Source organism: Malus domestica, chromosome 16 (assembly GCF_042453785.1).
Source record: "Malus domestica chromosome 16, GDT2T_hap1".
Classification (NCBI taxonomy): Eukaryota; Viridiplantae; Streptophyta; class Magnoliopsida; order Rosales; family Rosaceae; genus Malus; species Malus domestica.
In genome coordinates, this window is record NC_091676.1 from 39969872 (window position 1) to 39982429 (window position 12558).

A 12558-nucleotide genomic window follows, 5' to 3' on the forward strand; every position below is an offset into this window, starting at 1 on the left:
AGAATGCTTGCTTCACCTGGTTCCATGTGTTCATTGATCCCGGAGGTAAATTGTAAAGCCACTTCTTGGCCTTAACTTCTAATGTAAATAGGAATGTCCTCAACTTGACTTGCTCCTCATCAACATTTGCTGGTCTCATTCCCAAACATACCACGTGAAACTCCATGAGATGCTTGTTGGCATCCCTGTTGAGAAGCCATGGAACTTAGGCAAGTAGTGAATCATGCCAAACTTGAGCTCAAATCCTCTTTCTGCATTTGGATATGTGATGCACAATGGTTGTTGATTCGTATTTGGCGTTGCCAATTCCCTCAAAGTACGGTTATCAATCATGCCTTTTTGTGGTTCTTCCTCCTCTTCTGAACTCAAATGTGGTGGAGAAGATGGTGATAAAGGCACCGCTTCTGCTTGATTTTTCTCTAAAGCTTTCGAAGTGTTCGTTCAAGCTCACGATCGTAGGAAGCAAGATCAATGTTCTTGGACCTTCAAGTACGCATATACTACGAAGAGTACCTGAAATAAAAACAAAAACAAAAACACTAATTAGGTAAGAAAAGCAAACAATAGAAAAATAAGTAATTACAAATAACAATCCCGGGCGACACGGCGCCAAAAAATTGATAGGATTAAAAGCACACAACAAAGTAGCACACAAATGTCCTATTGATTTTCCTTATTAACACGAAGATTTGTCAATTGTAGCATATGAAAATAAGGGTCTTTCCCGTAGAAGATTATTTTATCTAACTACTTAAAATGTCACAAAAACTGAGTTGCTGTTCCTACTGACCAGCCACAGAAAATAATTATTAAACCAACTTACACTAATCTAAAGTCTATGAAATTTTATATAAAGACACTAGACCACAGAGCTACACTCACACAAATGTTTGAGATTTTTGGAGTTCATTTGCTATTTAAATTAAATCGAACAAAAGCATGACAGAACCAGATTTTAAGTAGTTCACAAATTAAGAAAAACGAGTTAGGGAATTGTTATCCACCACCAAATAATCATGCAAACATGTTATGTTTCATTCAAATTCCTTTATTTCCGGATGAAGATGCTCAAGTTGGCTCAATGTTAGAACTCAACCTATTACTCTTTCTTATGTAGTATGTTAAGAGAATGGAGTTTTCAACTTAACTTAGTCCCTAGCATGCAATCTAGAATGGCGTGTTCACAGATTTAACAAGTAGAAATCATTAAGAACAAAAAGAGTTTGAGTCATCACAAGGCATCGTAAGTACTAGCGTTGTCTTACTTATCCTACAAATTAGTTCACATGTTAATCGCAATTAACAAGTACTACTCTAGAATAAATGTAGGTCCTCATTCAACAAGGGCAAGAACACACATATTCATAGCATTCGAATCCTAGATATGCTTACTAAGTATGCATCCTTAGAAAACACATAAAGAATTCATCAATGAGACAAGTAGTAAACCAATTTTCATCCATTCATAAAGTAATTCAAACGAAATGTCATAACAAACTTGCAATCGTATTTGGGGCTTCAAAACAACCCCTAACTACTAAAAATTTAGTTACACACAATCCTTAAATAAAAACAAAAGATAGACATGAGTTTGAGAAGATGAACCAAAAGAAATCGACTGAGGCCTCATCTTCTTTCCTTTCTTCCCCAACTCTGCTTTTAAACCAATTCTTGCTGCATCATTTTCTTCTCCTTAACTCACCCACTAATAGCCATTTAGTGATGACAATAAGTGAGAGAAAATGGTAAAAAATTGTAACTCTTTGGGTAGCCTTTATGCCAATTACTCCCTCTTAATCCTCATATTTAATTCCATTCCCTTTTATATTTGAATAAGTGTCAGCTGACTTGTTCTTGGCTGCAACAGTTTTGGCTGCTAGATTTATTGGGTTTATTGCTTTCATTACAGTTACAAACTGCTCAGCCTCTTGGTAATCTTTCAGTGTTAAAACGGCCATAACTTGTTCTAGAAAAATGATAATAGCAATTCGCGAAATGATCCAGAAAATAGACATCCGTAGCTTTCCAAGTATACAAGGTTCATTCTCTAATTCCTTCTGAGCTGTTCGCAACTTGCTTCCAAAATCAGCTAATCTGTATAGGCAGTTTTGATGAATTTGTTACTTATAATTCCACTTGTGCTATTCTTTTTTCTTTGCTTGACAAATCCTACAAAACACAAAAACAAAGTAAATAGCTCAAAAATATAAGGAACTAACTAAGAAAGGACAAGTGAATTTGATGTGAAATCTATATAAATATGAACTTATCAATGTCCTGAGAAGGAATATTTTCCAGGGTTTGTCCAAGAGCATATCAACATGAGAAACAACTCAAAAAGAAATTGGAACAATCCATATTCAGAGTCCTACACCCCAAGCTTGCAAAGGCATCTTGAGCACTATTTTGAGCAGTTTAATGTGCCACAAGAGCTTCCGGTAAAGGACAAGTTCTCTAAATTGTTGGAATCAACTGAGTTGTACATTGAAATAACCAAGCAAGGATTTTTAATCCAAGCATTAAACTGTGGGAAGAGCTTTACTGATCAAGAGGAGATTGGTACAAGTACCGAGGAGCAATCTGCCAGTTACTCGTGCCCAATGGAGGAAAAAGCACATGCTGATCCTGAAATCCCATAGAACCATTTGCTACCCATGCTTATATGCCACACGAACTTTTCCCACAATGTTTTCTTTTGCCGAATCAAGAGGTTGCAAAAAAACCAACCAAGCTGCCAAAATTCATCATAACTGATGTGTTGCAAAGGACAGTTCACAACAAATCAGAATCTGGAAAATCACATGGTCGACACTTGGAGACTGTAACCTTGGATACACGAGAAGCAGCTACTGATGAAAATGTGTTAGCTGATTTCACAAACACTGCACCGGCACCTACACAACCCATTAAACCTAAGGAAATTCATGAAAAATCCTACACAGGAATATAGAAGAAGCTTAATGTTAACCAAATTTTTCGTCATGAAATTCGTCCAGTGCAGAAATTCTGGGTATTAAATACCAGATTTAAGTCAATTCAAGGGAGACACAAGCCTCCCTAGAAGGGAACTTATTTGATTTCAAAGACACATTCTCACAAAAGGGTGGACAAGATAAATTCAACTAATGAATTCAAATGCACAGTTCAAGTCAGTCCTTACCTACTAACATTCTATGATACTGCTAAGGATTGGTTGACTCTACAAGAACAAGTGACGTGATCACCATCCTCTTTCAAATTCATCTAGCTATAGACGTTAACTAAAGCGCTAATTGGGAGGCAACCCAATTTTTCTAATTCTTTTTATTTCGTTTATTTTTTTCCTGTTTTTTATTCTTAATTACAAAAATCACAAAAAAAAATATTAATTCTTGTTATTTTTCTTTACTTATCTAATTAGGTTTTTGATTTGTGATTGCAGGCTGCATTCGAAACTGATTCGGTCTAATCTCAACTATGTGTGGAATCATACATTAATCGTTCATTCACCAATATACATGACCATATGAAAACCTATAATACATTCATGATTCTACAATAGGGGATCCAAGTGTGCAGAAGGGTACATATATCGCAGATCAAGTTTTGCACAGATTTTCCTTAGCATTCATAATCAGGAGACATGCAAAATAAATTCAATTATACATGATACATGGACACAGAGACAAATTCCAAAGGGCAATATACTAATGCATCACATTGTACACAGATCCAGTGACTACCTTTCACAGATTCAGATCAAGAAACAATGGAATAAGTTTGGGGGTTATCGGCCATTTACCTTCCTTTTGGATCTGAAAATCTTGGACTGGACCCTACCAAAACTTTTCTTCCTCAAATCGAGGTTTGAGTTTTCTTTGTCACTCGAGTTTTCCTGGGCACAGATTTGGACATGCATGAGTTAGAATTTCAGATATTGTCAAGTGGAGACCATGGCTGGGTTCGACTTTTGACAGAGATGGAAATTAATAGAGATACATCTATGGAGGCACGACTGGGTATCTGTGTTTGGGTTCAACAAAATTCAGGACCATTGGAAGATTTGGAATGACTAGAGAGCTAGGTAGGAATTGTTTGAATCTTTGGTTAGAGAGAGGGCTGCGAGAAATGAGAGAAAGGCCTCTACTATTCTTGGGAGATATCTCTCATCTTTTAGATAGAAGGGTTTCTAAAAAAAAAAACAATTAAAATTGAGAGAAAAATGAGAGGGCCAAGATAAATGAGAGAGATAGAGAGTCGTTTGGGCTTTGGGCTCAAGGCAAGAGAGAGAGTGTCGCAGATGCTAGGGGTTTTTAAATAGGAAAACTAATGAAAAAGGGCATGAAAACTTTGAGTTTTAACGATAAGGACAGAATAAAGGGTAAAGTGAATAGTACCATGATTGACTTTTTAGTGTAAAAATGTGATTTTTCATTAAAGTGAACAGTACCAAGAGCTTTTCGTTAAAAATTCCCTTTTTAAATAGAAACATGAAGCTGCTAAATCAACTTATATGTTAGCTGTTGCTCAAGATTGACGCAAGTGTGGACTCGTACGTGTTGGTCCGCAAGTCTTTACAAAGTCCCTGGTCATGAGTTCAATCCTAGTGCCTAGCAGTTTTGGGTCTCATTTTTCTGTTTTGTTTCCAGCGCCTTTCCCCAGCTTCAGGTTCTATCTTCGAATCCCAGGTGTTTCAGTTTCTTTGTCTTTTGTCTTTTATTGTTTTCGTTATTTTATTTTCTATTTATATTTTCCTCATTTATTTTCTTTGTTAGCTATTTTAGGGTGCGTTTGTTGCATCGGACTATCTCGGACTAGACTAGTTTCAGCGACTAAGCTAGACTGGCTTATAAGAGACTAAGTTGGACTAACTTAGCAAAGCGTTTGATGCAATGTCAAACTAAGAAATAGGATAATAAAAATTAGTGAAATTGCAAATTAACAATTGAATCATCAAACTCAACTGCACAATACCCACAATTAACTCAAATGATAAAATTACAGCAACAAATACCCATCTAGAATTTTTTTTTCATAATTCACTAAAACATAGTATAAAGAACAAAACCCAGATTTTGCAATCCTAAGAAATGACTTGGGGAAGAAAATTGAAGGCTTTTTTGGGGGAAATTGGAAAAAAATCCAAATGAAAATTCATAGTTGAGAAACAGAAAAGGTTATTATCTCATACTTTTTATGGGTTTTTCTATTCACCTTATACTCCACACCACGAGCTCCATGAATGCCTTTATCTTTTTTTCCCTTTTTCTATCAACCTTTTGTCTCAATTTATTTCCATAGTTGAATTGGAGAATTTAAATTGAAAGTAATGACCTGACTGTTTAAATTTAATCAGCAACTCAAACGTCCCAAAATTGTTAAAAATTCAAACCACATCACCCCACAAATTTAGAGGCAGCAGGTTTCGATTCCTTCTTCACAGCCTCACCAATTTCTGAAATTGGGGCTTCGCCATAAATGACTTTGAGCATGGAAAGCTGAACCAAGGGAAATCACAAAATACCCAGAAGGAGAAATTATTGAAGAACAAGAAATTTTCACAGCATAAAACGCACCCAAATTTCATAACAACCCAGAAGGGGAAATCGAAAAGGAGATTGAAGGGGAAACATGCGATTAGGACAAGCAAAAGGGGAAATCAAAGTAGTTAAGCAGGACGTGGCGAGCGAGTAGGACGATGATATCGAGCAGGAAGAAGCGAGCGAGCATGAAGAGGACAACGGTCTTAGCTATAGTAGGAACCTTGTTCTAACCTTCAACGCATGACACACATAAGTCAGTTGTATTATTATTCACAATATACTTTTCTTCACATAACCTGCCTTGCACACTTAGTCTGCTATATATATCCATTTCAGACTTGCAAGCTAAGTTTCCATCACAATAACCACCCAACTAATCATCTAATCTAATGACAAATGTCCAACATCTAATAAAGGTTCCCTGAACTAACAGATCATACACACACCACACTTAATTTGGCTATCCCTTCTTAGTATCCTAACATTACCCTGCCCATAGAAAGAAACCTTGTCCTCAAGGTTGAAAACAGGGAAACCGACGTTTGAATTCTTCATATTCTTCCCAGGTTGCATCCTCCTTGCAATGATTTTTCCAGTGCACCAGAACTTCAGGAACCTGAAAGCTGTTCTTAGTGACCACACGATGCTGAAGAATGGTTAATGGAGTAGCCTGTAACTAACCATCATCGGTGACATCGGGAAGCATAGTAGTAGGAGCCACACCCACCCCCAACTATTTTTTTAAACACGACATATGAGAAACAGGATATAATTTGGAGTGAGCAGGAAGTTTGATTTTGTAAGCCACTGTCCCAATCCTTTCCATCACTTCAAAAGGCGCATAAAACTTGGGTTAGAGCTTGTGAAATGGATGAGAAGCCAATGACTAATGGTGGTAATGAACAAGTCTAAGATAGACCATGTCACCAACTACAAAATTGCATTCAGTACGATGTTTATCCGCTTGTTGCTTCATTCGCACTTGAGCAGCTTCCAAATTGGTTTTGAGTTGTGATAAAATCTGTGATCGAGTTTGAAAAACACCTATCGACCATATCCAGCTTAGTGGTACCAGATTCATATGTCGGAACTGCATGAAGGAGTTGGCCATACATAATTTCGTATGGTGTTAGCTTTGAAGAAGAGTGATAAGAGATATTGTAACTCCATTCAGCCCACGATAACCACTAGAGCCACTTCTTTGGTTGAAGGTTGCAAAAACAACGTAGGTATGTTTCCAGACATCGGTTGACTACCTCAGTTTGCCCATCAGATTAAAGATGGTATCCAGAGCTTAGGCACAATTTAGACCCTTGTAAGGCAAAGAATTCCTTCCAAAATGCACTGAGAAACACCAGGTCCCGATCACTAACGATCGTGGCAGGCATACCATGTAGCTTGAAAATGTGATCCACAAAAATCTGAGCAACGGAATGGGCTGTATAAGGGTGAGACAGTGCCACAAAATGTGCATATTTAGAGAAATGATCAACAACCACAAAAATAATAGTCTTCCCTTTGCAAGGTGGCAACCCAACAATAAAATCCATGGAAATATCTGTCCAAACAGTTTGAGGGATTGGCAGTGGATTCAACAAACCTGGGGAAGCCAAGGTTTCATATTTGTTTTGCTGACACACTTGACATTCGGCAACCATTTGCCTAATTTCCTCTTTCACGCCTTGCTAGTAAAAAGAGCGAGAGATCCTTTTGTAAGTCTTCAGAAAACCTGAGTGCCCCGCCATCAAGGTACTATGATGTTCATGAAATATCTTATCCTTCCAATTAGTAGTAGGACTTAACACAATCCGACCCTTATGCTTGAGAAAACCATTATCATAGTGGTAGTTAGAGGAAGATGTATCAACAGCCCCTTGAGCAACAGAGGGATCTTTGAGTTTAGAAATAACCCAAGGCTCCTGCTCCAAATGTCTGCGCAAGTCATCCAACCATCCCATGTAAGGGTAGGAAATAGCACATAATTGAGCCTCCGAATGCAGCCGAGACAATGCATCAGCAACCTGATTTTCAGTACCTTGTTTGTACTGGATTTCGTAATCAAATCCCAACAGTTTAGAAATCCATTTCTATTGAAATGGGGTATGGGCCCTATTCTGCAAAAAAATACTTCAGACTATGATGGTCCGTTCATATAACAAAATGGTTACCATGAAGGTAAGTCTGCCATTTTTTAATAGCATGAACAATTGCAAGCATTTCCCTTTCATATGCTAACATGGCTTGAGATCGAGGACCCAAAGCTTTGCTGGTAAAGGCTATAGGTCTGCGTTCTTGCTGTAGGACATCACCAATGCCTATGTTAGATGCATCTGTCTCAATAACAAAGGTCTTTGAAAAATCTGGGAGGGTGAGAACTGTCGGAGATAGCATCACTTCCTTAAGCTTATGGAAAGCCGTTGTAGCCTCAGAATTCCAATGAAAGGTATCCATTTTAGTCAAGGAAGTTAATGGGCCACAAATTTTGCCATATCCAAGTATAAACTTTCAGTAATACCCCGTCAAACCCAAGAATCCCCGCAAAGCTTTTATTGAAGTAGGTAAGGGCCAATCTTGAATGACTCGGAGTTTGGAAGGGTCCGCTGCCACTCCATTTCGAGATACTACATGCCCCAAGTTCTTGATATGTGATTTGCCAAAATCACATTTTGACCTCTTGACAAAAAACTGATGTTGTTGCAGGACTTGAAAAACTGTAGTGAGATGGAGCAGATGATCCTGCCAAGTAGAACTGTAAATCAAAATGTCATCAAAGAATACGAGAACAAATTGACACATAAAGGGTCGAAAGAGCTCATTCATTAAACTCTGAAAGGTTGCTGGAGCATTTGTTAGACCAAACGGCATCATAAGGAACTCATAATGTCCATTATGAGTTCAAATGCGGTCTTTTCTATATCGGCAGGGTGGACACGAATCTGATGATAACCGGCCCTTAAATCCAGCTTGGAAAAAAATTGGGCACCCCACAGTTCATCCAACAATTCATCGATTAAAGGAATGGGATATTTATCCTTAATAGTTAATAAATTCAAAGCTCAATAATCCATACACATCCTCCAGCTATTATCCTTTTTCCGAACCAACAAAATAGGTGAAGAGAAAGGGCTATTACTGGCATGAATGAAACCAGCATCTAACAACTCCTGGACACATTTCTCAATCTCTGACTTTTGCATTGGATTGTACCGATAAGGTCTTGCACTCGGTGGTTTACTACCATCTAGAAGTGGAATCTTATGGTCATGAGATCGTGATGGAGGCAAAGTGGTGGGTGATTGGAAAACTGATTCAAACTGAGACAACAACTCATTTAATTCAAATTGTTGAATGCCATTAAATCGCCCAATATCATCACATCCTTATACGGAGTGATAAGAAACAAGACTACTCCAAAAGACCCTTGATTCAATAGCCTTTCTACTTGACAAGCTGTTATTGACCTTGGTGCAGAGGGAGGAGAACTATATAAGCAATAATGATGTTGGCCCAGGGTAAATTCCATCTTTAACTTCTCAAAATCCCAGAGAATGGGTCCCAAAGTATGCAACCATTGAGCTCCCAAAACAACGTCACAACCCCCTAACTGCAACACATATAAATCTGCAATGTATTCATAGTCTTGAATATTAATTTTAACCTGAGAACAACGCCCCATACTAGCAATTGTACCCCTATTGGAAACATCACATCAAATTGCTTGAGTGGATCTATTCTCCAACCCATCTTCTTGGCCAAAGCAAGGTTAATAAGATTGTGAGAGCTGCCAGAGTAAAAAAGAATCACTACGGAACAATTTTTAATGGATCCTACGACTTTCATAGTTGGAATGTTATCAGAAGCAGAGACCCCCATACACCGCACAAGCCGTAATGCGAGCATTCAACAATTCATCATCCTCTTCTACCACCGTATTAACATCAAGACTCTCTTCTGATCTATCAGACAAATCAAGTAATAAAAGTTGCTGGTTTTGGCAAACATGTCCTTTAAACCATTTCACAGGACAGTAATCACAAAGACCCTTTTTCCGGCGTTCTCTAATCTCCTCAAATGTCATCTTCTTAACATTGTTCTGCTTAGGAAAATTAACAGAAGAATTGGGGTTACCTGGGTCCGTAAAACCTGGTGTAGCTTTACTGCCCCCTGCATTATGCCAAGAGAAATTTGGGGTCTTCGAGAAGGATCGGGACTTAGAATTAGCAAGTTTGGCATCGAGTTGTAAAGCAATAGCCTACGCCTCATAAACATCCAATGAGCGCAGAAGCTTGACATCGTGCCGGAGCTCCAGTTTCAATCCCCAATGAAACAACTTTTAAGCATCGACGGAGCAATCTCGTGGGTTCGATTAACCAAACGCCTGAACTCTGCGATGTAATCCCTAACCAACCCAGTCTGCCGTAATTGAATCAAAGCTTCAAAAAGGTCCTCAAACTCCGAAGGCCCGAACTCGCGACAGAAAATCTTAACAAAATCCGACCAGCGGGGAAAGTTCTTGAGACAATTCTGCCATTGAAACCATTGAAGGGTTTCTCAATCAAAATGAAAAGATGCCAATTGAACCTTTCGATCGTTTATGACCGAGAAATAGTCGAAAAAATGTTCCGCCTTATACACCCAAGCCAAGGGATCATCACCTTCAACAAATCTTGGAAAGTCAAGCTTAATCGATGGTTGACGACACTGAATTTGATAATCTTGATTACGGAATCGAGGATCTTGACGCTGGAATTGCAAATTAGGATCAAGATTCTGATCGCTAAGGGTTTCTTCCGAATCTATGCGATTGCCCCCCAATTCCGATGGACCCCCACGATTAGCACGATCGTGGCATTTCTCATCCATGGAAACAGAACGTGATTCAACCAACGAAAGACGGGTATCGATTGACGCCATGAATTTGGTCATTTAGGCTGCAAGGTTCTGAACGGATTCTTCGATCCTGGAGTTCGAAGCTTCAAGGGCGGTGACACGAGCATCCATCTTTGTGGCGCGAGTGGTTGCTATCGGCATACGCAAGGGAAAAGGAACCTTGTTCTAACCTTCAACGCATGACACACATAAGTCGGTTGTATTATTATTCACAATATACTTTTCTTCACATAACCTACCTTGCATACTTAGTCTGCTATATATATCCATTTCAGACTTGCAAGCTAAGTTTCCATCACAATAACCACCCAACTAATCATCTAATCTAATGGCAATGTCCAACATCTAATAAGGGTTCCCTGAACTAATAGATCATACACATACCACACTTAATTTGGCTATCCCTTCTTCGTATCCTAACAAGCTAGTCCTCTCGTATTTGGGGGGCCTCACTAAAACCTTCTAACAAAGGAATTAGTTGACACGAGTCCCACTTAATACCATTAAACTTAGTCCTTGCTGCAAACAAACACGAGATTGCATTAGAAACTAGTCTAGTCCAATTTAATGAAGGGTAGTGAAGCCAAACAAACGCACCCTTAAGTTTTTAAGGTTTTCATATGTTTATACCATATTTAGGGCCTCATATTTAGATCTCGTACAAATACTCGGGGGACTTAAATGTAATTATGTGATAAAGGCAGGGGCAATTATGTAATAAGTGAGGAGTCCTTATTCTATAAAAGGACCCTTCACCCTCACAATTGACAGAGGCTCATTCTCACCCTCAGAGGCCATTCCTAAGCCTTCTCACCCCTCTCACATCCCCTCTCATATTACAGAAGCTCTCTCCCTCACTTCTTAGAGAAATACAATACAATCAGTGTGGACGTAGCCCAAACCTAAGGGTGAACCACGATACATCTTGTGTCATTTATATTTCATGCAGATTCACGGTCGGATTTACGTTTTACCAAGACCTCCGGTTTTGTGCATCAACATTTGGCGCCTTCTGTGGGAAATCGACACAGAAAATCATGTCGGTTTTCTTTCATTTTTTTTCCAACCACCGTGGATCTGTAGAAACCCAAACCCAGAGCGCAAACATCTCAACGCTTTTAACAAGATACCTCATCCTAGCCAATCAAATGACTCCCCTCTTTCCTCTATGTCACGGGAAACCTCCCTAAATGCGTGACAGAAGAGAGAGAGAGAAAGAGAAAGAGAGAGAGAAAGAGAGAGAGAAAGAGAGAAAGAGAGAGAGAGAGAGAGGTCGGGCGAAAAAGAGTGGTGACTTTGGCCCAGATGCAGGTTCCGAATCTCTATACAATCTCCCAAGTCTCAATTCAGTTGATGACTTTCTGCATAAAGTGGCTACAGTTAGGGGTAAACTAAGTTGATGATCAGCGGCCTATTGAGGCTGCTGTTGCTGCCCTCATTCCAGTCGTGCAGTATGATTCTTATGGCAGTGCCAAAATTATTCAGCAACTAGCTCACAACAGCCAGAACCCGAATTCCACCTTAGGATCCGACCCGAAAACAGGCTGAACCTCAACCTTCTCTGAATTCTCCTTCGCCAGCAGATCGAACCGCGACTTGAGCTCACTGACTCGGTCGTTTAGGCTCTGCAGGAACGGCTCACCCCCGAGCCTCTTCTCCTTCGCTGAATCATCCCGTACGAAGACGTTGGACTCAACACCTCCAGCCATCTCAGAGTGAGAACCCGACAGACCAGAGATAGCAGAGCTATGGAAGCGTTGACGAAGAAAGAGCTGATAATGGTGGTAGGGTTTGTTATCTTCACAGTCGTGATTTCTGGCTTCAGAGCATGAACACAACACGGACATGGTGATCAGGATGATTCATGATGTTCCGGCAGGGAGGTAGATCTGCCTGAGCTATTTCCCGGTGAATCAAAGTCATTCGAACCGGTAGAGGACTCTAGCGGAGGACTATGGTTTTGCTTGTCAATATGATTGTTGCAAGGTGGAAGCTAGTTGGTCTGACAATGAAGAGGGTGAGGAAGAAGCAGAGGGTATGGATGAGGACTAAGACAAGGAAATGGAGGCATCCTCGGAATCAGAACCCAAACCCGAGATTGATATTGAAGAAGCCAAAGCCGAAGCCCAAGGGGAAGCCGATTTCC